At 49.7% G+C, this 26500-nt stretch overlaps 1 pseudogene; it reads left to right on the plus strand.

Annotated features, from left to right (window-relative positions):
* Positions 1 to 26500, plus strand: part of LOC135249557 (EH domain-binding protein 1-like) — a 112218-nt pseudogene that overhangs the window by 74467 nt on the left and 11251 nt on the right.

Here is a 26500-nt window from a genome sequence, read left to right on the forward strand (position 1 = left end):
ATCCTGGCTGAAAGGTTATGAATATGTATGAGCCTCTCAGACGTGTGCCGGTGATGCGCTGTGGAAGTGCGGGGCTGAGCTCGCTTCCCAAAAAAACCGCCGTGTTTGTGTTGCGTGTTTGAGTGGGTCTGTACTTCCGCCTAATGCGCTAGTGTGTTAGCAAGGCCAACACGATATCCACGGGATCGCTCTTTTTCTCTCTCTTTCACCTTTTAAATTCTTAATCTTTACCAGTTCTGCCCCCCCCCTTCCCCCCCAAGTCCACTGTTGTTGTTGTTTTTCCCCCATGTCTTTAATTTTATTTCCTTTCCATTTTTTCCCGCCTTTTCTCTCTCTGCTGCCGTTCAGATCTTCATCCTCTCTGCGATCGCGGTCGCCGCGCGGATACCGCCGCCTCTCGTCGCCAGCCGCGCGATAGCCCGCTAACCGCTAACTCTTAGACGACGTGCGCGCGCGCGGGGGGCTGAGAAAGGAGGAAGTGAGAAACGGCGGGGGGTTTTAGAGAGGGACGGGGAGGAGCAGAGGGAGAACGTTTCGCGGGTTTATTCTGACTTCATGGCCGCTGAGCTCCGCTAATTGCAGAAGTCGTTAAAATGGCGAGTCGGGGGGGGGGGTGCGGGGGGTGCTGCGGGGGTTGCTGCGCCAGCCCTCCCACAGCAGAACGCCTAATCCCAGCTACTGGCTGCTCGGCTCAGGAACCTTAATTCGGCGCTGCTGTGGCCGGGGGGGGAAGTTCGGGGGGGCTTGGGGGGGGCAGCGCCTTTCTACACACCGCCAACAAAACTTCCCAAACCGCACTGCCGCACATTCATTTAATTAGTGTCACCTTGCCAAACTGTAGATTTAGTGTCGCGTGCACGTTTCTGTGAGCGAGTGAGTTTTTTTTTTCTCCTCGTTTTTATTCCCCCCCCCCCCCACCCACCCACCTCCCGTTCTTTCCAGTATAATGAAGAACCTGTAAGCTCTTATGAACAAAGTTACAGTTTTAAGGGTTTAACTTGCTAGGCACTGTTGTGTCATGCATAACAATGTGTGAAAATTACCTGAGTTATCTAGCACAGAAAAATTATATGAATAGTTTGAGCTGTGCTTCAGTTGTGTTCAGCCTTTACTTGAGCAAGACAGTATGGTTATGTGGGTTCAGTCTGTGTAGCTAACGGTTTTAAATCTCATTGTGACTCATAGAAACAAGTGAGCAAAAAAAAACTGGTGACTGTTTCATTTCTGGTAGTGTGGCTTAATTGGTGGACAGCCAGCCAGCGTTTAATGATAGCTGCTTATAAACACTACAAGTGCTCCTGCTATCCGTTGGGCTCAGATGCATTAAAGTAAGACTGCAGTGACCGCTATATCCTCACTTAATATCCTTTAAATCCTCCGCTCGGTGAAGTGAAACTTCACGGGTAAAAGATGTTTGCCTTCCGGACTAAGCTCTAACGCACTCACAATTACGGGTCGCTTCAGGAAGGCGATAATTTGCCAGCGAGTGTCTTGTCAGCTGGTCAGCGTGTGCGTTTGCATCGCCGTAGCGCTGATTGCCCTCCTGCTGTCTCACCCAACAAGCGCTGAACCTGCTTTTCAAACATTGCTCTCAGTGTCTGTTACGCCATGAGCCAGATTTACTAAAAGCTTGTGCAAAACGATTTGTCCGCAAATTTGTTAGGCATGTGTGTAACTGTGAGCGGTCTGTAACCAGGTCGCTGGTTTGATTCCAGTAGGCATGCCAGTTATACCTGAGCAAGGTACTTAACATTTGCTTCAGTAATATCAGTTGTATAATCTATAAAAATTATATGTAAAGTTGTGTAAGTCGCTCCCGATAAAACACTGCTTGGTTGGGTTCTACACTTCGTGCTCCCTGTTTCTGTCTTTAATCTGCTTTTACAGGTCTGCTGCAGACTGATCAGTCTGTAATTCTCCTGCCAACCTCGCCCGTTTCTTACTAACCTTCCCTTAACACACAGGGGTGGGACTCTTGTCTCTGTGCCTGCAGATAAGGTGGAGGGTAACACCGCTGATGAAGATGAGGGTGGTGGTGGTGATGATGATGATGATGTTGTAGACACTAACCCTGAGGAAGCCCTTGGCTTAGAGGAAGGAGATGATTTTACTAACCTGACCTTTGACCTTCCTTCCTCCGGTAAATAATTAATAACCCAACATACTCGTCACGCGAGTCGCCTGCCTGTCACCTGCACTGCATGCTGAATTCTGTGTGACATCGTCATGGTAACCCTGTCACCTGCACTGCATGCTGAATTCTGTGTGACATCGTCATGGTAACCCTGTCACCTGCACTGCATGCTGAATTCTGTGTGACATCGTCGTGGTAACCCTGTCACCTGCACTGCATGCTGAATTCTGTGTGACATCGTCGTGGTAACCCTGTCACCTCCAGTGCATGCCTTTCAAATGCCACCTAACTGTACAAGTACTAAGAATAGGTTGCTTTTACCCTTGGAGTAGGTTTTTTGGAATGCTTCCCCCCCCCCCCATCATATCTGTGTTCTAGAACATTAATTTCAGTTGCCAGTATTGATTATTACATTAGAATGTTCAGTTAAGAACGTCAGCCCTCAGATGAGTTTTTGACGCCTTTGAGTCAGATGCCCCAAATTGGTTGCTCAGTCACTTGCGCGAGGTGGCCAACCAGACACTTACCCTGGGTTTTGTTTCAGCGTAGACCCAAACCCAGATACCTTTCCCTGGGTTGTTCTCTGCTTGCTGCTCCCCGTGAGGCCTGTGTCTCTGACCCATTTCGGAAACGGGCTTCGGTTAGTGATCCAAACTCGGCTCCAGATGGGCGCGGTTTTTCCACAAGCGGCCTTTTTGGCGTTAGCGCCGCTAAGTGAATTTAGTGAAACGGGCTGCCCCCCCTCCCCTCGCTCTTTGATCTCGACCGGGCCCCAGTGCGGCAGCGGTCCCAGGTTCGAGGGGCGAGCCCTGGGGCCGTGGAGCTTCACAGAGCACCTGGTTCGAGGGGCCGCCCTCTCTTCAGGTGCCCAGGAGACATCAGAGAGCGGCTCTCTGTGTGTGTGCAGGGCTTTCTGGAGCCCGTATCTGCGCTCGCTGTAGAAGGGCCCGGAAAGGCCATCTTTCGCCCCGGGGCTTCAGTGAAGAGCGTGTCTGGAACAGCCAGGTGTGGAAGAGCTGGACTCTGTGGTCTCGTCTGTGTTCTGGCCGAGCTGTTGGTGGAGCTGGGAGAACCTGGTATACGTAGAGAAAAAGGAGGATGAGGAGTAGAGATGGTGAGGATGGAGAAGAGGATGAGGAGGATAGTTGTTGAGGAAGAGTGTGATGATGTTGAGGAAGAGCAGGAGGATGAGGAGGAGAATGAGGAGGATGGAGACGAGGATGAGGAGGACGGTTGTTGAGGAAGAGCAGGAGAATGAGGAGGAGAGCCTCCTGCTCTTCTTTACCTAGAGACATGTATACAGCATTTACACCCTAATATGCATCCTCAATTAAATGACAAAATTAAAGGGAAATAGAACATACCCCAGCCTAACCCCCCCCTCCACCCCAGCCTGAGTCTCTTGACGGTATTTTAGTTCCTGGTTACCCCCGGTTCCCCCCCCTCGGTGATGTCTGAGCGTCTCACCTGGTCCGTTTCCCGCCCTCTCCGCGCAGGTGTGCAGAACAGCAAGCACGCCGCAGACCCGCGGCCCAAGAGGCTCCCGGAGACGCGGCCGCCGACCGCCAACTCGCCGACGCCGCCGCCGCCTGCCTCCCCCACCCCCGCCTCGCCACTGAGCCCGCGGGAGGGCGCGGAGCAGGACGGCACCCAGGTAGCGCCCGCCTCGCCCAGAACGCACGCTCACACGCACACGCTCAGACACGCTCGCGAGCTCACCTGACAGACACACACACAAACGCACGCACACACATACACGGACACACACAAATGCACACGCACACATCCATTCACCCAATATGCATGCACACACACACACACACACACCTTGTGCACACGCACACACATTTATGTCTGATTGTTCCAGCTACACTTTCTTATTGGCTGTATTATATCCGAAGAACGTGCATTGGGGGGGGTGATTTGAGATTCTCTGTTTCTCTGCGTTTGCCCCTAATCACTCACACAGTCTTATTCCCAGAACCCCTTGGGGGGGGGGGGCGAGGGGGGGTTAAGTAAATAACCGGCAGTTTAAAGAGCTGACAGCTCTAACTCTCCTGCAGGAGTTACTTCTCACTCTCACGACCCTCTGTAAACAGGAGAGTGTGTTTATTACGTGTGTTTGTGGCCCGAAGATTAAGATCTCTAATAAAGCCCTGGTGCATGCTGGGGCATAATGCCGCTCCTCTCGGCCGCCCGGCCAATCGGGAGCCGGACTCGACGGTGACCTTTTTGAGCTGAAGAGCCCGACGAGGGGCCCCAGCGTCCCCGTCGACAGGAACACGCGGCCGCAGAATAATGTCGAATTTATTCTGAATTCCTACTGAAGGGGCCTTTCGTTTTACTCTAAGCCCCCCTTGTTGGCAGATGCGATAAGCAGCGATTTATTTGTCTCGCCGCGAATGCCGATTTTGGTTTTGGCAAGATTCGGCCAGGGGTTCTGTGGCGGGTCGGTAGATCAGTGGTTGAATGGCTGTTTCTCACTGACCGAAGGCAGCTCTTCTCCTGAGCTCGTCCCGCGAAGCCCAGGTACATCCGGCAAAAACCAGTTCAGGAAGCTCGCGGCAGGTTTCGGTTGGTTTTGGCGGTAAGGGAAGCGCCGCGGGGCTGCAGTTTCGGGCTGAGCGTGTCCCGTGTGCGTCGCCGCGTCGCTCAAGCCCGCGAGCTGCCGTTGCGTCGACCTCTCAGTGTTCGGTCCTTTCGTCTTGTGAGCCAGAATTGCCCCCCCTCCTTTCCAGTCTGCCTAAAACTAAGCAAAGCAAAATAAAAAATGCACTTCAAGCTGTTTTACAAAGGAGGCCCTTAGCATTTCTTTTTCTTTCTAACAAAAGGGGGATAAACTGTTTCCCCTATCTTCCCTGGAGGACTGGGTATCCCAGAGGTCCTTGAGGCGGGAGGGTGGAGGGCGGGCCTCGGGAGACCGACGCCCCATTAGCGATTGTTTCTATGCGCGAGGGGGCGGCGGCCTTGGAGAGGAGCGATAACTAGCGTTCAGTGGCCCGCGTCGTTAGGCTCACATCCTGCCCCCCCCCCCCCCCCAGCAAATTACCGCCAACAATAATGATCATAATCATGATAATAGATACAGGAGCAGCATGGTGGGGTTCCCCTTATCGAGGTGAAGGGGCACCCCGATATCAGCTGCTTACAGGGGGCAGAGGGGGTGTGTGTGTGTGTGTGTGTGTGTGTGTGTGTGTGGGTGGGTGAGGGAGTGCGTGTGTGTGTGTGTGTGTTTTAGTGTGAGAGTGTTAATGTGAGTGTATGTGTGTGTGTGTGTGTGTGTGTTTGGGTGTGTGTGTGTGTTTTAGTGTGAGAGTGTGAGTATGTGAGTGTATATGCGTGCGTGTGTGCGTGCGTGTGTGTGTGTCTGTGTGTGTTTGTGTAAGAGTGTGAAACAGGGCCTGTCCTTGGGGGTGAGTTTGATTCCAGCGCCCTGTCTGAATCTGCTTCTCTCAGAACGTTTCCCACACGGGGACCCAAATGTTTGACGGTCCCCAGGAAGCTGTGTAGAGCCCCCCAAGTGCTTCAGCACACAGCTTCCTTCGCCCCCCACCCCCACCCCGGCCACCCCTCCCTAATTTTCCGCCACCTGTCTGCGGAAAAACCGCCCCTCCACTTCGCGGCGCCCGCGCGCGTGTGTCCTGTGCCATTCCGCGGCCTGTGCCGGAACATTCCGGAATGGCGGTGTTTATATGGAATGCCGGGCGTGCGTACGCTATGCGATTCATAAAAGGGTACCGCAAAAAAGAAGGAGAAGAAACAACGTGGGCTGGATAAATAATTCAATCAAAGGGCCTTTGATTCTTTTTTTCTTTTTTTTTTTACCCCAGCGCTGCCTTTGGAGGTGGTTCTCAGTTAAACGGATTTTGAAGTCGGCCTAATTGCGGTGCCATTTTCGGCGCCTATTAAGAAAAGCGCGACACGTGCGTCCTGATTAGCGTTAGGCTACGCGCGTACGCTGACGAGCCGTCGCGCGTAGGAACTTGTCCCTCCCCCAGTCGCACGGTGTGCTTTCATTTGTCCCCAGCTGTAGCCCCTCCCACCCCCAACCCCCCCACCCCACTGTTAATGTTTAACATTTTATTCTGGATGCCTGGTGGTGGTGATTCCATTCAGCTTGGTTTACCCTTCCCACAATGCAATTCGGCTCAAATGCGATAGGGCAACCCAGCGTGGAGAGTGCAGTCTTGTTAACATGCTAAAAACACGAGTGCGTCCAATTTGCATAATCGGAATACATTTTCCGGCTGAGGTCTTCTTCTTCTTCCTTCTTCTTCTTCTTCTTTATTCTTCTTCTTCTTGTTTTTCCCACAGCACACCGCGGAGGACCTGAGGGCGGAGCGACTGCGCAGAGCCACCGAGCGTCTGCGCAGTCCGGTCGTCTTCAACAAGGAGTCCGCGGTCCGCAAGACACAGCTCAAGTCCTTCAGCCAGTATGTGGAGACCAGGCCAGGTGAGACCGCCCCCCCCCACGTCCTGGGTGCAGCATGCAGGTTTCTGTTTCCACCGGTAACCTTGACTCAGCTCTCTGATTGGCTGCACTCGCCCACTCCAGTTAGCTTTGGGATTGGCCTGCAGTACAATGTTCCATACGTGGGGCACAAGAACAGCATATAGGTGTCAGTTATGAGCTCATCAGCGACTGTCACGTGATTGGTTGGGCTAATTCTGGCATTTAATTTGGCGAAAGTTGACGTGAAATTCAGGAGCTGGTTGGGGCCCTCCTATCGTACTGCTGCCATTCCTCTGGGTTAGGATGCTGTTGGGAGTGTAAGGGGTGTAACAGACGATGTCTGTCCACTGAGTGACATGGGGTCTGTCCAATCAGGAGGGAGCTCATCAGTGTCCGTTTCTGTGTGGCCTTTGCTATTCGTGTGTGTGTGTGTGTGTGTGAGAGTGTGCGTGTGTGTGTGTGTGTGTGTGTGTGTGTGTGAAAGAGTGTGCTTGCACGTGTTGTGTGTGGGGTGTGGTGTTTGTTGTTTGTGTGTGTGTTCTGTGTGTGTGTGTGTGTGAAAATGTCCGAGTGTTAGTGTGTGAGTGTGTAGTGTGTGTGTGTGTGTGTGTGTGTGCACGTGCATTTGGAGGTGGGGGGGTTCACTTGTTGTTTAGTGGCCTTGCCCTCCCCTCCTGTGCTGTCTCACAGCTGTGTGTAAAAATGCAAATTACCACCAGTCTGTAAAACTCCCATTATCTGCCACTCTTACGCGACCCTCCATTCCAACCTTAGACTGGCCTCCGGGTCACCGGGGATGCGTGTTTATGCGACCCCCACACGCATGCCATTTTAAAATACTGCCTCATTGATTACAGTCTTAGACGATCAATCGCGTAAACAAGCCATGACGACAATGTTCCCCCCCTTGTTAGTTTGTTAATGCCAATGTGTTTTATTGAAAAAAATCATCAATCATTTTATGACTTCTCTTGAGCAGTGGTTCTTACCTTGTTGAGGAACCGAACCAAGTTTCATATGCTATTCACCAACCCTTTTTGAGAAAAATGAGTGTAATGCATGTTTTCAAGACCTAGACGAGGTTGGACTATGGGGAGAACATTTCACATTAACCATGAGAGATTGAAACTGAACTTCTTGCAGATGAAGAAAAAAACCACTGCTCTAGAGGTACGACAATAGGGCCTCAATCAGTATTTGAACCTGCAACCTCTCGCTATAAGTTCAGTTCCCTAACGCTCATTCATCTCCCCTGTCGAACCTTGAAATGTGTGAATTTATAAAGGTGTCAGTTTTAAATGTGTTTTTCTCCTTTTTTTTCTTCTTCTTCTTCATCATTTCCAGAAGTGAAAAGGCAGAGATCCGTGCCTGAAGACCCAAAGAGAGCGATGGAGGAGCAGCTCCCGGCGACGGAAGCTGAGCTCAGGCCACCAGAGGAGGAGGTACTTCATGCATACTTCATTTAAAAAAAATATATTACAGATTTTGTTGATAATGCCTTGTCATGTATGGACAGAGGCCCTCTTTAGAGAAATGGAGTGAGGGGGTAAAAGGAGGAGAGAGAGAGAGAGAAAGAGAAAGACGCGAAGGCTTTTACGATGCCAATCTGCAACGGTGCGTTTGAGCCCCGAGAGGCTAGCGCTGCTAAATTAGCCGCCGCGTCTGAATTGGCCCGCGCTGCTGCAGTAATTGTCAGATTAGAAGAAGTGATGGGATTGGGGAGGTCTGGGAGAAAAAAAGAAGAAAAAATTCCCCAGATTGCCTCCCTTATTTATTAATTTTTTTAAACTTACTTGAGATACATCTATCAAGGCATTACTTCCTCTCTCTCTCTCTCTCTCTCTCTCTCTCTCTGTGTCTTTCTCTCCCTCTGTGTCTCTTTCTCTCTCTCGGTCTCTCTCTCTCTCTCTCTCTCTCTCTGTATCTCTCTCAATCTCTCTCTCTCTCTCTCTCTCTCTCTCTCTCTCTCTCTCGTCTCCACAAAGAGGTTTCCTGTATTGATCAGGCACAGTGATTTTAATTATTACAATGGCAGATACCAGGGGGCAGCCTGCTGAGGGGAGGGAAAGAGGGAGGGAGGGAGGGGAGGGAGGGAGGAGGGAGAGGGAGGAGGAGAGGCCACTGGAGACCATGTGAGATTCCTCCGCCCCGCCCGTTCTGGGGCCTGGGTTAATGGGTGTTCAGCCTTTCCATTATCCAGATCAGCCGTGAATTACTCTCTGAACGATGTTTGCATTAATATAATATATATGGAAATTTCTTCACTTAATTAACGGGGCGGTTCTGCTCGGTGGGGGGAGGGCAGGGGGGGCTGGGGGGAGGGAGGGGGAGGGGGCCGATCATGTGTAAAATTGATTTGTGAGGGAAATATTTGATAGACCCGTGGGGAGGGGCAGGGGCTTTTGACAGACAGCCGATGGAGAGAGGGTAAGGGTGAGGCGCTTGCACTGGAGGGGGGGGGGTCGGGATGGGGGCCTGGTTTGAACTTGAGTCTTTATTTCCCTGTAAAAACAGGGTGGATCCTCACAAGTGAATTCTGTTTGTTTAAATCTTTTTTTGTAATGATCTGAGCAGCGCTTGAACATCAGCCTGCTCTTTTTTGAGTGAAGTTTGAGTGAAGTCAGGACACCGTCCAATCACACGACGGGCAGAATAATCAACCGACAGTTACTAGAAACTTCTCTTATGAAATATAAAAATAAAGACAGTTAAAAGGCGTGTCTTTGTTATATAGCTGTAAGGTAAAGCACTTGTTATGGCTCTTTATCGATACAGGAAGTTGTAAGCAGTACGAGGTCTGCCTCTGATGATGCGTTTCCTCCTCTCCCCCTGTTCCCCCCCCCCTCGCCCCCTCCCTCCCCCCTCCCTCCCTCTGCACTGTTTGTTGTGTTGTGGGGGGGTCAGAAAGCGTTTAAAGACACCAGCCAGTACGTGGTGGGCGAGCTGGCGGCGCTGGAGAGCGAGCAGCGGCAGATAGACTCCCGGGCCTCGCGCGTGGAGAAGAGGCTGCGCTATCTCATGGACACAGGTACACCTGCGCTATCTCATGGACACAGGTACACCTGCGCTATCTCATGGACACAGGTACGCCTGCGCTATCTCACGGACACAGGTACACCTGCGCTATCTCATGGACACAGGTACACCTGCGCTATCTCACGGACACAGGTACACCTGCGCTATCTCACGGACACAGGTACACCTGCGCTATCTCACGGACACAGGTACACCTGCGCTATCTCACGGACACAGGTACACCTGCGCTATCTCATGGACACAGGTACACCTGCGCTATCTCATGGACACAGGTACACCTGCGCTATCTCATGGACACAGGTACACCTGCGCTATCTCATGGACACAGGTACACCTGCGCTATCTCATGGACACAGGTACACCTGCGCTATCTCATGGACACAGGTACATCCAGCACAGTACACTGCTTTGGCAAATTGAGCGTGCGCTCACACACACATACACATACTGTACATACACATGCACACACACACACACTCACACACACATACACACACACACACACACATTCATGCATGCACGCACAAACATGCACAGTCTGACGCGCGCACACACAGATGCATGTACAAGCACACACACACAAACTCACAGAGTTCAGGAAGTGTGAATCTTTTGAAGCCTTGAATGTTTTGGGGGGGTGGGTACTGAGGAGAGAGAGAGAGAAAAAAAAGGGGGGGGGGCCTGGCTCTGGGAAATGAAAAGGCTTGGGACGGTGTTCCTCTCTGGGCCCCTCCGATAAGAGGGCCATCAGGGGGGCCGACGACCGGGGCTGATACCGCCCGCGAGCCTGGGGGGGGGTGCACGGGGGGGCGCGGGGTTTGGGGGAGGCACACGGGGGCGTGAGGGGGCTCATCCATGCACGACTCCCACACATATCTGCACTTCATTGATACGCTGCAACAGAGGAGAGAAAAAAAGGGAAGGATTGGATGGGATGGGGTGACGTGGGGGGCGGGGGGGCATGAAAATAAAAATAATGCAGAAGGCTCGTATGCACATGTACACACACACACACACACACACACACACGTGCATTAACAGAAGAATAAACGGGCGCGGCCCGTCTCCGTCGCCGTGGCGATTCGGCGGAGAGAAGGCGATTTGGCCTGCGCTTACAGCCCTGTAAGGATGACGGGGGGGTGGCAGAGCAGGAGGGGCTCCTCGGACCCGCTCGCCGCTTGTTTGCCGCCGTTGTGTCGCTCTCAGAAGAGCGCCGGCCGGCCAGACGGTGAACGAGAGGCGGCGGCTGCGCCCGGATTTCCACGCCTCGCCGTCGCGTCTCCGGATGGATCTGCGGCCCCCGGCCCGGCCCTGCTTCGTTGTCTCCCTCCCTATCGCCTCTCCCTCCCGGGGAGAAGCAGCCTCACCTTTGTGTGCCCATTTTTTGAGGGTGTATTTCCGCAGCTTTTTTTTTCTTCTGCTTCTCTTTTTTTCTCCCCTGAAGTGATAAGGCACATTGAGAGCTGCTTCTCTCAGCCGTGCCCCTTACACCCCATTCATACCCGCCCGGAAAAAGGATTTGAAATGGGGGGGGGGGCGTGGGGGTGTGGGGGGAGGGCTGCGACACTTTGGGCCGCGATTGCGGAACGCTCAACGGTACAATGGCGCCTTCGGGCTGCCGGGGGGGGGGTGAGGTAAAAACACATTTTGTAATGATAGCGCCACGCGCTCCGTCGCCACGGCGATAAGCTTTCACCGCCGCCTCGTACCGCGCAGAGCCGCAAGAGCCGGGGAAGGGCGTCGAGTTCTTCTGCCAAATCACATCTTCCACATTCTCCTTTTTTTTTTTTCTTTATTATAATGTTATCCGCCAAATCCACTCTGATCTCAGTTATATGTTGTCACTGCACTTAAAACAACCAAGACGTGTGGTTAATGAAACGTTTGATTTTACGTACAGCTGGAAGATCTAATGTCTGCGATTACAGTAGATTGCCTGTTGTCACAGGGGAAAATGTATTTTTATTTGAACACATGCTAATTTTCCCTCATTCAGCACATTCAGGTAAGGACTCCAGGTTAAACAGGTGTGTACGTGCTGTAGCTGAGATCACTTACCTGGGCTATACTCTATTCCCGCATTTTCAATACGTTTTGATACGCTGGCTTCGATTCAATCAATCTTATCTTTTGGGATGAAGAATTAAACTTGGGAATTTTTGTTATCCCTGACAAACACAGTTTGGCGAGTTCGGCAGTCACTGAAATTAACTCTCCACACGCAGTTTGTGAAGAGATAGCACAAGGGTTGCATTTACTTATAAGTCAAAGTTTAGGACGAATGTTAATTGAATACAGGCCATTGTTTCTGCAGAGTGGCATGGTTATAGCCATTATAGCAGTCATGGCATGGTTACAACAGGATTATGGCAGTTATAACAACAGGTATAACATGCTTATAGCAGTCATAGCCTAGTTATTACATGGTTATAGCCAGATAATAGCAGTTATAGCATGGTTATACTATGGTTAATGCATGGTCATAGCATGATTATAGCTGTTTTAACAGGGCATCAGGACACTGAGGGTAACTCCACTGTCATACTGTCAGAATCATAGCACATGAAACCTTATGGGATACCATTAACGAAGGCATACGCCTCATTATGTTTGTGTGTTAATTTTAAATGAATGGTACGGTTTCATTGGTGCAAACTGCTTGGATTTTTACACTGAGTCTCACAGAATGTATTAAAATGACTGTATTAGAATCAAAGTATTCGACAGTGAACAAATGATAAAAGTATAAAATTTATATCATTTACCGTGTTAGTCAGGGAGATGTAGAAAATCTGTTCTGCGTCATCATGAAGATCTGAAGGTGAGGTCAGAGGCCCTGGCGTGATTAATATTTTTTTTTTTGTTCCTTCATGTATTTATTTCATCCCCCGTTGATTTGGCATAATGTTGAATTCTCCTCAGTTTTTCTCCATTGTGTCCTCTCCCTCCCTCTCCCTCTCCCCGGATGGTTTCAAAGTAATTGGGTGGTTAATTTATTTACACGGCGCTGTTCACGGCACGTTAAATAATACAGATAATTGAACAAGGATTGTCAAGTGTCTTCTGATATCGGACATATTACAGAAGGGAGCGCTCATAAAACTCCATTTCTATGCAGCCATTGTTTATGGTAATTAAGTACACTGATTTATTCCTTGGTTGGCTTCCAAGCCTCGGGCGCCCGCCATTGTTGTCTTCTATTAATATGTAATCAGTAAATAGTTTAATTTTCTAATCTGCGGTTTGAGACTTTCGCTTTCTAACGGCTCTTAATTACTGCAGTGCACCTAAACGATGCTCGCGGTGATGGGATAAATAAACGGAAAAAAGCCCCAGCCAATCGAGCGCGTGGAGAGGCTGTGGGAATTAATTCCTGGGGTGTCGCTGGCTTAATGAACTGCTTATGCCCTCGCCCGGGAGAGTGCTGTCCTTGAGTGCAGAAACGTTTTCGCCGAAATTACCGCCCCGCCTGGCCACCGGCCTGGTGTCCATCAACCACACCCCCCCACCCTACCCAGCCCCCCCCCAACCCAGTCTCCCCCCGGTTTGTTTATTTTTCGGCAAATTACTTTCTGTGTCAGTTTATTTGTGTAGCTTTGCGTTTGAGTGTAGGAGTGAGTGGGTAAATTGAGAATATGGAATGCTGGTGAACTCCTGAAAAGAATATAATTTAGGAGAGTAGCTCTTGTGTGCATGCATGTGTTTGTGTTCAAGCGTGCGTGTGTGGTGTGTGACGCATATGTGCATTTGTGGTGTGTGTTTATATGTGTGTGCATTGTGTCTTGGTTTTCTTGCGTGCTTTCTTGTGTGCTGTTCCTTGCCTGCTGTTCCTCGCTTGCTGTTCCTTGCATGCTGATCCTTGCGCGTTGATCCTTGCGTGCTGATCCTTGCGTGCTATTCCTCGCGTGCAGTTCCTCGCGTGCTGATCCTCGTGTGCTGTTCCTCGCATGCTGTTCCTCGCGTGCTGTTCCTCGCGTGCTGATCCTCGTGTGCTGTTCCTCGCATGCTGTTCCTCGTGTGCTGTTCCTCGTGTGCTGTTCCTTGTGTGCTGTTCCTCGCGTGCAGTTCCTCGCGTGCTGATCCTCGCGTGCTGATCCTCGTGTGCTGTTCCTCGCTGTTCCTCGTGCTGTCCTCGTCGTGCTGTTCCTCGCGTGTGCTGTGTCCTGGTGCTGTTCCTTGTGTGCTGTTCCTCGCGTGCAGTTCCTCGCGTGCTGATCCTCGCGTGCTGATCCTTGCGTGCTGATCCCTGCATGCTGTTCCTTGCGTGCTGTTCCTCGTGGGCTGTTCCTCGTGTGCTGTTCCTTGTGTGCTGTTCCTCGGTGTTTGAGGCCCCTGATGAGGCTGGGACACACTGATGTAATCCCCGTATTCCTCTGTCATATTCCACATGATAATACCTGTGTATTCATACACACACACACACACTTTTAAATGGCATTTAACAACGGATACAATTATGAAAACAATGCCATTTGCCCCCGCGCTGTGCCGTTGCCTCCCTGCCTCGCGATAAGAGATAGAGGTGAAATGAAAGGGGGAAGGAGAAGGAGTTTGAGCCCAGATTAACATACGTTTAAAAATTACACTCGACGCCGCCGATAAGATTGGCGCGCGGGCCCTAATCCTCGCTTTGTGTTCGACTCGGAAGCCGAAATTCACACACGAGAGAGGATATCAGGGGCTTAATGCAGCACGCTGACAGGCCCCTGTGCTAATGAAAGCGCACGCAATGCTTCATAATGCCCGGATGCTATTAGCGTTTTTTTTGTTAGCCGTTTAAGAATATGTTTTTCATAAAGCATATGATTGTTACACCGCTGTTTGTGGATTATAGGTTTGTGTGTATGCGTTCCTGTGTTTATACATATGTATATGTATATGGAGATTAGACGTGTCATAACACATTAAAATGCCATTGAAGTTAATTAGTTTAAGGAACTACTTTTAATGTCGGTTCATATGCTGTTTTGCTGAGGATTACATTTAAAAATGTTCATTTCAAAGTAAGAATAAATTTTACTCTCTCTTCTTTGAACCTCTTTAATTTCTCACCGGTCTCAGTTGTTCACTGGGTAAGTTCAGCATTTGTTTTTTTTTGGTGTGTCACATTTTTACTTATCTGATGCGTCGGTTTAATTAATTAATTTAATTAATTTAATTTCGCTATTGTATGTGTGTAGTGACTGCAGTTCGTCTTTTTCCCGCCGAAACTTTGCCGTGAAACATACCCGGGCCAAACGGTGCGTTCGTTCGTTCGTTCGCTCGCTCGTGCGTACGCTGTTTCCGCCGCGATAAGTTTGAAAAGCATTCCTGGCGTTCAAAAGCCGCCAGGCTCGCCCGCTATTGGCCGAAAGGGTTTTTTTAAGCCGCGCTACGTGAGCGGCGTGCTAACCGCGTTCGCCGCGGCTCGCGAGACACAAAAAAAAACAAGACGGCGGCCGCTTTAAGTATATTATCAGGCCGGGTCTTTCAGGGGGGGGAAAAAAAAAAACGTATTGCTAAAGAAGCTTAACATTAATTATTGTAACTTTGGGGAAAGATTACATCCACACCGGCTTCGCAAACGGAGTCGTCCTCTCCCTGACCTCCTGAGCGAGAGCTTACGGACACAAGAATGGCATTTTACCAACTTTAATGGGATAACTAGCATAATCTTTCCTCAGCCCGGGAAGAAGAAGTATTCAGAACATAATACCCTTCCGAGTTCTGAGGGGGAAGAGGGGATTCTGGGCCGGCTGGTCCTGACCGCCAGCCCCTCGTTTACGTTTGTGTGTTATCGTAATCTTTTGTTTTATCCTTTTTTTTCCCGCCTCCGTGTTGTTCTTTAACAGGTTTTTATTGCCGGCTTGAGTTTTTATCCATCCACCTCACCCCCTCGTCCTATCAGTGGGGGGCTGGTCTTCCTGTTGACTACAGTTCCCACAATGCATCAGAGCCTGGTAGAAATAATTGGTTATATTCAGACAAACAGCTTCTTATTTTTTCTTATTGTTTTATGGTATTTTTTTAATGTGTGTTTAATATTTGTGGAGCATGGATGTGACAGACGCGAGGTCTTCTTTGCATTTGGGATACTTTTTTAATGTTTTGCTAACATTAGATTTTTGTGTCGACTCAATTTCTAGTTGGAGAAATGCATATACCATTTGCTTGATACCACTGTTAAATATTTTCACTAGATGAAACGTATACATCAGATTGGGAAATAATTTTTTAATTTTTTTTGTTAAATTTGGTTTTTGTACCGTCTTTTCAATATAGAGTAGCTAATGGATTTTTTTGTCAGCATTACCAAACATCACACTACAGGTTAGTCCTTCCTAATTGTTTTTTTTTTTTTTTTTTTAATTAACCAGTAAAACATTAGGGACACGGTTGTCCTCCTTTGTTAACCAACACTTTACATTCACTTTCATTGAGAAAAAGTATTTAACTTCTTAAATTCAGATTTAATGAGATTTAAAGGCATAGGTATGGTGTAAAAAGCAATATGCATCATGCCTAATCTCTAAAGCCATTCTAATGTTTGAGCAGAGAAAACAATTTAATTAGTTAGCCCCGCAAGAACTGCATACCCCCTACCCTCCCACCCCACCCCCCTCCCTCCACCCCACCCCCCTCCCTGCACCCCCACCCAGATGTGCAGTGATTTTTTTTCTTTCTTTTTTTTCTTTTTTTTTCTTCTCTTTTTTTTCTCAGGCCGGGGTGTCAGCTTTTCGAACATTCTTTAACAGTTTGGATGAAAGGGGATTTTTGGGAAGATTAGGGAACGGGATCCTTCAGGCATTGTCTGAGAATCTTAAGATAAAACGTACTGGGTTTAGGGAGGGAGGAGGGGCGAGGGGCGGGGGGGGGGGGGGCTGTGAGCCTGGGTGATGTTGGGAGGGGTGGGAGAGGGGGGTGGTTGGTAGGGGTTGGGGTACGGGGGGGAGCAGTGGTTTGGAGAGATAGGGACCGCATCGTGGGACATGTAATTTATATTTTGATAACCAGACCCAAAATTCTGAGTACTCAGCGGTGATTTTTATTTTTTTTCCTCCCATAATACCTTTCTGTCTTGTGTCCAATGCAGCACACACACCCCCTTTCCCCCCACCCCACACACACACACACACACACACCCACACTCACACTCTCTCACACAACCCCCCCCACACCCCACACTGACACACACACACACACCCCCACACTCACACCCCACACTGACACACACACACACACACCCCCACACTCACACCCCACACTGACACACACACACACACACACACACACACACACACACACCCCCACACTCACACCCCACACTGACACACACACACACGGCCATGTTGTATTGTACTGTCTCCTCCTCGATGGCTCTGCCTGTCATTCTGCCTCATTGCAGGATCGGCTGGTCCTCCTAAGTCTGAGCCGTTGTCGAGGTTGCAGCTGTCCTGCTGGTTCACCTCACAACGGCCGTGGTTCTGCTTTTACTACGGCAAATGAGCTAATTAGCTGAATACACTTACGCTGGTTTTAACCAATAGATTAGATCACAAATATGTCTCATGTTTGGGGCACAGGAACAGTCTTCAGATGTCTTTTGTGAACTGATCAAGACATGTCATTAAAATATCAATTAGTAAATTATTGGGCTAATTAAATAATTTAGAGTAGAAGTTGCCATGAAATCCAGGAACAGACATGGCCCTTCTTGGACACTCCTGCAGTACATCAACTTTTTCTCTGTTCACAAGAAGCTGTTTTAGTTTATCACCAAATTCTCCCAAACCAGTCTACAGGAAGAGCAACTAACTAAGAAAGTGTTTCAGTGTAGGTAATTACAAAAATTACTACATTGTTATACAGTGATAACAGATCTGGAACTCCTTACAACATTGACTGAATTCCTCTCTCTGTAATACCTTTCTCTCTCTGTTTGTGTGAGTGCATGGTGTGTGTTTTTTTTTTTCTTTTTTTTTAACTTCACTTATCAGTCACTTAAATTAACAATCAGATGAAGCCTCCAGGGAGGATGTGGTAATGAAGGTATTTTGGGGAGGGTGTGTAAATTTGCATAATTGATCATTATTTAGTTTTTTACAAATTGTGTCCCTGACAGCATAATTGAATTTGAGAGATGCTGTCAATTAATAGCCCTTTTCACATGGTAACTGATGCAGACACTCTTATCAATGGAGTGCCCTGGCTCGGGGGCTGGCCGGCCGGCTGGGGGACGACTCCATTGACTTGTAAAACTCGCTGTCATGCCGCTTGGCTTGTTGTCTTTTCCTATTGTTTTCTCCTTTTGACTACAAAAAAAATGCCTCCAGTTAAGTACTTTTTTTTGTTTCTTTTGGTTGGGCTGCGAAACTGATTGTGGGGAGGGGGGGGGGGATCGGGGCTGAGTTTTTTATTCATGCCAAAAGGTGGGGTGCAAGAGAAGAGTAAAAACGGGGAACCCTGAAAAGGAAATGGTCGGGACGGGACTCCCAGCTCTCGACCCCCCCCCCCTCCTTTCAAAATGTCGGTCCGGGGCGATTTTAAAAAACGCGCCTCGTCAGAAACGCTCCCCTCCTCGCGCGCGACAGACGCTAACGGCGTTAGCGCAGCCATTACTCTCCCCCCCCCCCTCCTCCTCCCCCCCCCAGGATTAATTCATTAGGCAAATGGCACGCTAGCCCCCGTTCAGCCCTGTGGAAATGCGTGCAATGCGACACCGCTCAAATTTGCTCCGACACGCGGCCCGGGGCCCCCGCAGACAGTGCTAATGGAGGGGGAGGGGGCAATTATGCAAAGAAAATTGGGACTGTCAACAGACTTTGGCACCCCTATTGTGATGGGGTGGAAAGGGGGGATGGGGGGGGTCGGCCGCCTTCTTTTTCTAGTTCTACCGCTCTCTCTCTCTCCCTCCCTCTCACATTCCCTCTGTGTTGTTCTCTCTCTCTCTCGTTCTCTCTCATTCCCTCAGTCGTTCCGTTCCTCTGCTTCTCCGTCATTCTGTCTCGTTCTCTCATTCTTGCTCCCTCGTTTCACCTCGGCTCTGTTCTGCCTCTCTCTTTCTCCCTCCCTCCTTTCTTCCTTCCTTAGTTTAGCTCAGCTGTATTCTCCCTCCTTCCCTTCTCTCCCTCCCTCATTTGAGCCCGGTTGTGTTCTGTCTCTTTCTTTCTTCCTCTCTCGTTTAGCTGGGCTCTATTCTCCCTCCCTCCCTCCCTCCCTCCCTCGTTTAGCTCTGCTCTGTTCATTCCCGGCCTGTTTTCGCGCTTCACTGCCCGATGGCTTATTGAAGTTCTGCTTTAAAACCCCTCAAATCTTCAAAAGAACTTCTGCTCTTTATTCTTCCCCCCATTCTTCCACTTCTTGTATTTGTGAAAAGACCTGAATATTGGATTTTTAAAAACTTATTTACAGGGTTAAAAACGTTATACGTAGGTAAACAAATATGAATTTCATTCATGTAGCTGGAGGGCTGAATGAGAATTGGGGGTAAATGGGGGAAGACTTAGCTCAGCGCTGTGGTGTGTGTAGACACACCGAGGTGTTAATGCAAGCTAAAGTCACCTATACGGTCTGAACTGGCAACGACTGTTTTTTAAACGAGTGTCAGTGTTTGGCCTCGTCAGGAATAACCACACGGTGTTTGTTTTTGTTTTCATTACATCACACTGCGGGCATTTAGCAGACGCTCTTATCCAGAGCGGCTTACACAACTTTTTGAAAATTTTTCTTTTTTTACATTGCATCCATTTGTACAGCTGGATATTTACTGACGCAGTGCAGGTTAAGTACCTTGCTCAAGGGTACAACGGCAGTGTCCTACCCGGGAATCAAACCTGGGACCTTTAGGTTTTCAAATCGCCAGTGTAATATCTGTTTGCTGTATTTTAAGTTTTCACGCTCTTCACCTTGTCAGTCTGCTGAAGATGGTCTGGCCTGAACAATTTTAACTTCTGCTTACTGTCCAGTGTGCAAGCAGATTTAAAGCAGCTTGCAAATGAACCAAGATCTGAATACTTTCGCCATTTTATATATATATTTTTTTTTGCAGTAGTGAGAAACAAGTGTTGTCGGTTGAACGTCTCGGCGGAAACAAGTTGTGTTTCGCGCTCTTGATTCTTTAACGTTGCAGCCTTATTCTGGCTTTTATTATGACGTGGCTCTCTGGGAAAATGAGCTGTTGACATTCTTCGGGGGTCACTGCCGTAGATAGCCAGCCGGGCTTGCCGGGCCGGGCCGGCAGCAAGGACTTACCCGATAAACCCCGTCCGGCGAGACCTCGATCCGTTTCAGCACAGCGCGGAGGAGGCCGGTGCCGGAGAGGTTGGCTAGCGTTAGCGTGCAGCCTTTCCATCCCGTCAAAAAGCAACCAGTGCTTCTTTTTTGTTGTGTGAATATTGTTTAAAAACGAAAGGGGGGAAAAAAACGCTTCAAACGCGCTGGGCAGATATCTGTGTATTTCAGCCGTGGAGGTTTACGGTCTTCCCTGTTCACGGACCCCGGGGTTCAAACCGGGCTCTTTGCCGGTATTTTCGAGTCGGGATACGCGCTCATGGAATGAACGCAGCGCTTGGTTTGGGTTCGCTGGGTCCGTCCCCCTTTTGCTCCGTCCCTGGTTCTGGTTTTCATAAAGCAACAAAGAGAATATTCGGCTGGTTTTCCCCCGAACGTTGAGTGGCTCTGTAATCTTTGGCGGGGATAAGTCGCACATCGGCCACGAACCGTCACACCAGGAAAGGTTATATTTGATCATTTTACCCTCTTTGGAGAAACGTAATGGCCGTGTGTGTGTGTGTGTGTGTGTTTCTGTGATTGTGTGTGTCTGTGTCTGTGTGTGTGTGTGTATGTGTATGTGTGTGCGTGTGTGTGTGTGTGTCTGTGTGTGTGTGCGTGGGTGAGTGTGTGCGTGTGTGCGTGTGCGTGTGAGTGTGAGTGTGTGTGTCTGTGTTTGTGTGCATCTGTGTGTGTTGGCAGGGGGTGGGATGTTTTAAATCCATATTATCAAGGGTTCGAGTTGTTCTACAGGCCGCGTTCATCATACGCCGAAGGATGTTGGCTTTTTTTAAAAGAAAGATGTATTTTCCCATAATTCCCTTGCGCGACCCGGGGGCTAGAAAGCCCCCCCGCTGTGCGGCAGGCCTGTGGCACAGACAATGGCACAATGACCCCCCCCCCCACCCCCCCCGCGTGGTCATCGCCAGCGGCTCCCTCCGTGCCCGCCGAGCCGCTATACAGCCCCGCCGCCGCGGCGACCCTGTCCCCATGCTAATGAGCCGGCTCTGATCCTCCCTCCTCCTCCTCCTCCTCCCTCCTCTTCCTCCTCCCGTCTTCATCCGCCGTCTTCAAGGACCGCATGGCGAGCGCCTAATAAAGACGGCTAAATGAGAATTTCCAACCGCCTCTTTTCCCCCCTGTGTGTGTGTGTGAGCTGTGTGAGGCTCGCTGGCTTTTCAGGCTGGCCATTGAGTGTGTGCCGACTAAGAGAGGCAGGGGAGGGGGGGGGAACAAGTGCGCAAACTTCTCTCTCTCTCTCTCTCTCCCCCCCTTGCTCTCTCTCTCTCTCCGTCTCGCTCTTTCTCTCTCTCTCCCTGTCTCTCTCTCTCTCTCTCCCTGTCTCGCTCTCTCTCTCTCCCCCTCTCCACACACACACACAAAGTGACTTGTTGAGGACCCGAACAAATGTAGTTCACACCATGCCGTCCCTTTACAAGCGCTGAACTGAGCTGAAGATTTGAATTTGAAATTGAGAAAAGGGGGGGGTGGGGGGCGGGAGCCTCTTGCGACGTATCCTGCCCTATCCAATCCCCCCCGTGCTCTATAATATCACTGACACCCCCGGCGGCCCTCTTGTAAGGCCCCCCGAGCGGGGGTGCCGCGGATAAAGGTGGAATGAATGGCGGGATCCCGCTGGCCCCTCACAGAGCCCCCTTAATGGCGCTGGGGGGGCGGGGGGGGGGAGGCGGCCGCCATTAGCCCCGGAGATCACTGCTTAATAGGATGATGTCCTTTTGGGCTTTTTGTCAGGAGATTACGAACCGGCGCCGGTGTTTCTGTTCTCCTCTCGTCTCGTCTCCGCTCCGCATCGGGGCCTCGGAGGGCCCGGCGAGCAGAAGTGGCGGAGCGCGCGGGTTTCTGTGTGCCGTCGGGGGCTGGGGGGGGTGGGGGGGTGGGGGGCGGAGGGACGCGGGGGGGGTACTGCCAGCCTTTCCCCCCCAGCCTTTGCCGGGTGAGCTCCCGCGCATCTTCTTCTCGCATCGTCTTAAGAGTCCGTCTTTTTCAGAAGGCCAGCGACGTGTCGTACTAGCTCCGCATTGGAAAGGAAAGTAAACGATGATGATGGTAGTTGTTGGGGGGGGGGGGGGAATAATAATGGAAAAGTACAACCACCGTCTGCCATTTTAGCCCCGATATGAATGAGCTCATGTAATATGCAGTCTTTCATTTGACTTTGTTTTTTCTATGTTATTGGAACAGGGTGTTCGTTCAGGTTGACAGTGATGAGAACTTTTTGTTTACGCTCATGTGCTTTGAGTGCATAAGGATCTACCTGGCCTTACCTGGCCTTACCTGGCTTTACCTGGCCTTACCTGGCTTTACCTGGCTTTACCTGGCCTTACCTGGCCTTACCTGGCTTTACCTGGCTTTACCTGGCCTTACCTGGCCTTACCTGGCCTTACCTGGCTTTACCTGGCCTTACCTGGCCTTACCTGGCTTTACCTGGCCTTACCTGGCCTTACCTGGCCTTACCTGGCCTTACCTGGCTTTACCTGGCCTTACCTGGCCTTACCTGGCTTTACCTGGCCTTACCTGGCCTTACCTGGCCTTACCTGGCCTTACCTGGCTTTACCTGGCCTTACCTGGCCTTACCTGGCCTTACCTGGCCTTACCTTTAATCTGCTCTCTGCTCCTTCTCCGTCCACGGTGAGAAGCATCGGCGACGTGTCGGAACACCCGCTGATCTGTTGCTGCGGAAACAACAACAACAATAACAACAAAAAAAAGTGATTTCAAACTGCTGCATACAGATACACGATACAGTAGATACCGTGCTGATCGTCGTGGATATATACAGAAGCCATTATTCTTCCGTCTTCTGTCATTTCTTTTATTATATCTGTTCTACTGTCTGTTATACATTTTATTTCATTTTTCTCTTTCTTAAAGGGGCAGTTCATCCTAAAATGAAGTAAAGCTATTATTCTACTTACCTGGAAGTGCTATCTCTCCATCCAAATGGCTTCACTGAAGTTTTACGAGTTTGCTAGGTATCCACTGCAGCTCACCCTGCTACAACAGACCTCAACAGGCTGAAAAGTGCCAGAAATTTACAGTTGGAAAAACTCAACAGTACCATCTCTTTCCAAATAAATAATGAATGACACAGTTACTCACAAACGTCCACAGAACTTATGGATGGTTTCATCGAAAAACTACTTTCTACCGAAGTACGCCAACTGTGTGTATCCGTGTATAAGTCTCAACCAAAACGCATCAGTGTTCTAGGGTGCAGGGTCAACAGTATTTTTAACAGTGTTAAGTGGAAATGTAGCTTTATTTCATTTTTGAAAGCACCGCCCCTTTAAATGTTACATTTCTACACATCTCATTCATGTGCTGAGAGCAGGGGTTTAGTGATGTAAAGCCGGGGATATTGGGACGGGCCACAGGGTCTCCAGGCAGAGATGGTGGACAAGCTGGTCAAGATGCGAGAGTCAGAGGTGCAGCTGAGAGAAGCAGATAGCCCGTCTCAGCCTATGATAATGTTTATTGATTTAAAGGGCACGGTTTGAGGGGATTGTGGCAGAGGGTCTGAAAATGGTGAGGGGGGGGGGGGATGGCAGGGGGGTCGGCGCTTGATGCCTGAAGAGGCAGCACCCAGACAGCTTCTCTCCCCCTTCCCCCCCCCCTTCCTCCCGTGATTTTACACGCTTACATCCAAAAAAATAAGCGCTTTCTCAATAAACGGACGGCGAAAAACAAAGAAGAAAGAGCGTGGCGTGCTCATGGAGAGGAGCGGGTTCGGGGGAGAGCGTCGCGCAAGGTGAAATTAAATTAACATGGGGGGATTAGGAAGGGGTGGGGTGGGGTGGGGGGGGGGGAGGAATCTGTTATCAGGATACTGTTTGTTTTGCGCCCCCTGGTTATGAAGTGTGAGGTGTGTTTGTACCCGTTAGCTGTGGGGTGGGGGCGGAGGGAGGGGGGGGGGGCGGTGTTTGTCTGGGGGAGGGGGGAAGAGGGCGGGCGGGTGTTGGTATATCTGTGCAGCAAAGGGAGGAGGAGTCGTATTAAGTTGAGCTCGGGCTGGTAAACGCATCATTTAATCACCCAACACCCGTTCAAGCGGTTACACCGAACCGCGGGACGACAACTCCGTACGTGCAGCTCGGAATCAACTCTCATTTAAAGCGCGTTTGCGGATTGATCTCTCTCTCTTTCCCTCTTTTTTTCCTTTCTCCCCAGCCCGTCCCGCTTCCTGTATCGTTGTAAGCCAGACACTACCCACGACGCTAGCCATAAATGTGTTTGGTTCCTGTTTTCTTCCCCTGTAAGCCGTAAGACAAGCACGCGGGGAGGGGCTCCACTTACTGCATAGCCAAAGGTTGACTGGCGTCGGACGTGTTTCTTAAACCCTAAAACGGATCGAGGCCTCCAGCCTTGATTCAAAATGGCGGTCTGGGCTGACGGCGTAGCCGACAAGGCCAGAGAAGAGGCCCACGAATGCTGAGATAAAGGAAAACAAAAAGAAAAGGGTGAAATAAAAAGAAAAGACGGGTTCAGGTTTAACCAGGTTGACTCGAACGAGAGAGAGAATGCGTTGCGTCTGTTTTGCGACGAGCGGCAGGCCCCCCCTTCCAGCACGACGACGACCGGAGCTTTGTCCCAAGATTAGGTATTGTGACACAAAGCTAAACTACCCCCCCCCCCCCAGATCAGAGTGAGGCTGACGCACCGCCTTTTATTCCACCGCGGCGCGGCCGCAGCGCACTCAGAGTAATTAAATCGAGCCCTTTTGTGTTCGCCGTGTTCTCTCTCTCCCAGCGCCGGCGCCCGATCCGACCGCGGCCTGGCGTGCGTATTCCAGCGCCGCGCGCGGAGAGGCGGGGCTTTAGCGAGCCCCTCGCCTGATCACAGGAAACAGCGTCCATCTTGTCCTTTTTTATTTTTTATTCTCGGAGAAACCGGAGTATGGGGGACAACAAAAGGATGAAATGAAATTAAGGGCCTTTTTGCTCCCTCTCGAAATATGTACTGTGATGTTGAAAATGTGACTTCGCTGTGGAGAAGTTGTGATCTCCTTTCCTCCTCCCCCCCCCCATCTTAAAAAAACTCAGATAGACAAATTGGATTACTGGGTATTGGATTAAAAAGAAAATGGTGGGATAAGAAACGAGAGCAGCTTGCTGTGATCACAGGCTTTAATATATTTTTTCCTCTTTTCTTCTTTTCTTTTTTTTCCTTCCCCCCCTTTCTCCTCTCCCCCCCTCCTTTTTCCTGTGTAAAGAAAGCCAGGTTTTTAGCGTTTTAATTATTAAAACCTGGGATTAATTTGTGATGGTTCTCCCTTCTGAAGTGTCAATTTGAAGATTTGTAACGGGAACAGAGAGGTGAAAACAGCAATACTGGAACATAAAACTGGTACTGCTCCAGATTCTGTTTCACTGTGGGTTTTTATTTTTATTTTTTTTTAAAGATGGGTGTTTCTGGGAAATCTTTAAACATATTTATGGATCTTCATTTGTGTCAATAACAGTGTGAATGAAACCTTTGTCAGTTCATTTAAAAACAAACATCCCACTTCCAGGCCTATTAAGGTTCTTGTTTTATTTCTTTTTTTTATGTAAAGTCGTTTTTGTCTTTTTTTTTGCATGGGGCGGCACTTCTCTTAGATATTTATTGGTTTCATTTTAAGTTTGGTATTCCGGATTGAACACAGACCTATCAACAGCGCGAAAACGCGTCTGCGTGTACACACACACGCACACACACACGCGTGCACACACACAGATTCATTACAGAACCGGCTGTTGTGTTGTGCATCTTTGGTGCGACGAAAACCATCTTTGTCGTCCCGCGACTGACAAACAACTTATCTTTTCCCGCCCAAACTGCAGTGGAAGATAGCAGCCATTTCTCTTGCTCTTTATACTTATGTATATGAAGGTGCTGAGCCCCTCGGACCGACAGTCGCCAGACGGACACCCCCCAAAATGGCGGCCGGGTTTTCTGGGGGCCCGTAGGCTTTTTTCATTATTCCTATCTGGCCTGAATGTAGCGGTGGCTGAGATGGCTATCTTAATCTTATTTGACTATTGAGGCTTGCGTTTTCTGACTGGCCCTCAGGCCCTGGGGAGGGGGGGGGGGTTTGATATCCCAGCATGCTCCTCACCACACTCACACACCACAGAGCGAGAGAGAGAGAGAGAGCAGAGGGCAAGAGGAAGGGTGATAGTGGGGCTGTTTATCGTCAACAACAACCATTCAAAATGGTAGTGATAACAAAACTAAAAATGTAATAACTATAAAATTGCAATGGCAATAATAAAAATAATAGCGATAATGAAATAAGATGATAAAATATGTGTTGAGTTCATATTGTAAATTCTTTTTGTAAAGTTTAGAATCTTTTTAGGTGATCACATGAATCTGTCCTGCGTTGGTGTGTGTGTGTGGGTGTGTGCGCGCGCGCGCCTGTGTGTGTGTGTGTGTGCGCGCGTGTGTGTGTGTGTGTGTGTGAGTGTGTGTGTGTGTGTGTGCGCGCGCGCCTGTGTGTGTGTGTGTGTGTGTGTGTGTGTGTGTGTGTGTGCGTGCGCAGATGGGTGTTTCCAGCGGAGAGTGGCTCTTTAATTGGCAGGGCGTGTCCCTGTGAATCCGGAGCATCAAAGCTTGTGGGTGCAGAATGC

Source organism: Anguilla rostrata, chromosome 2, assembly GCF_018555375.3.
Source record: "Anguilla rostrata isolate EN2019 chromosome 2, ASM1855537v3, whole genome shotgun sequence".
NCBI classification, from domain to species: domain Eukaryota; kingdom Metazoa; phylum Chordata; class Actinopteri; order Anguilliformes; family Anguillidae; genus Anguilla; species Anguilla rostrata.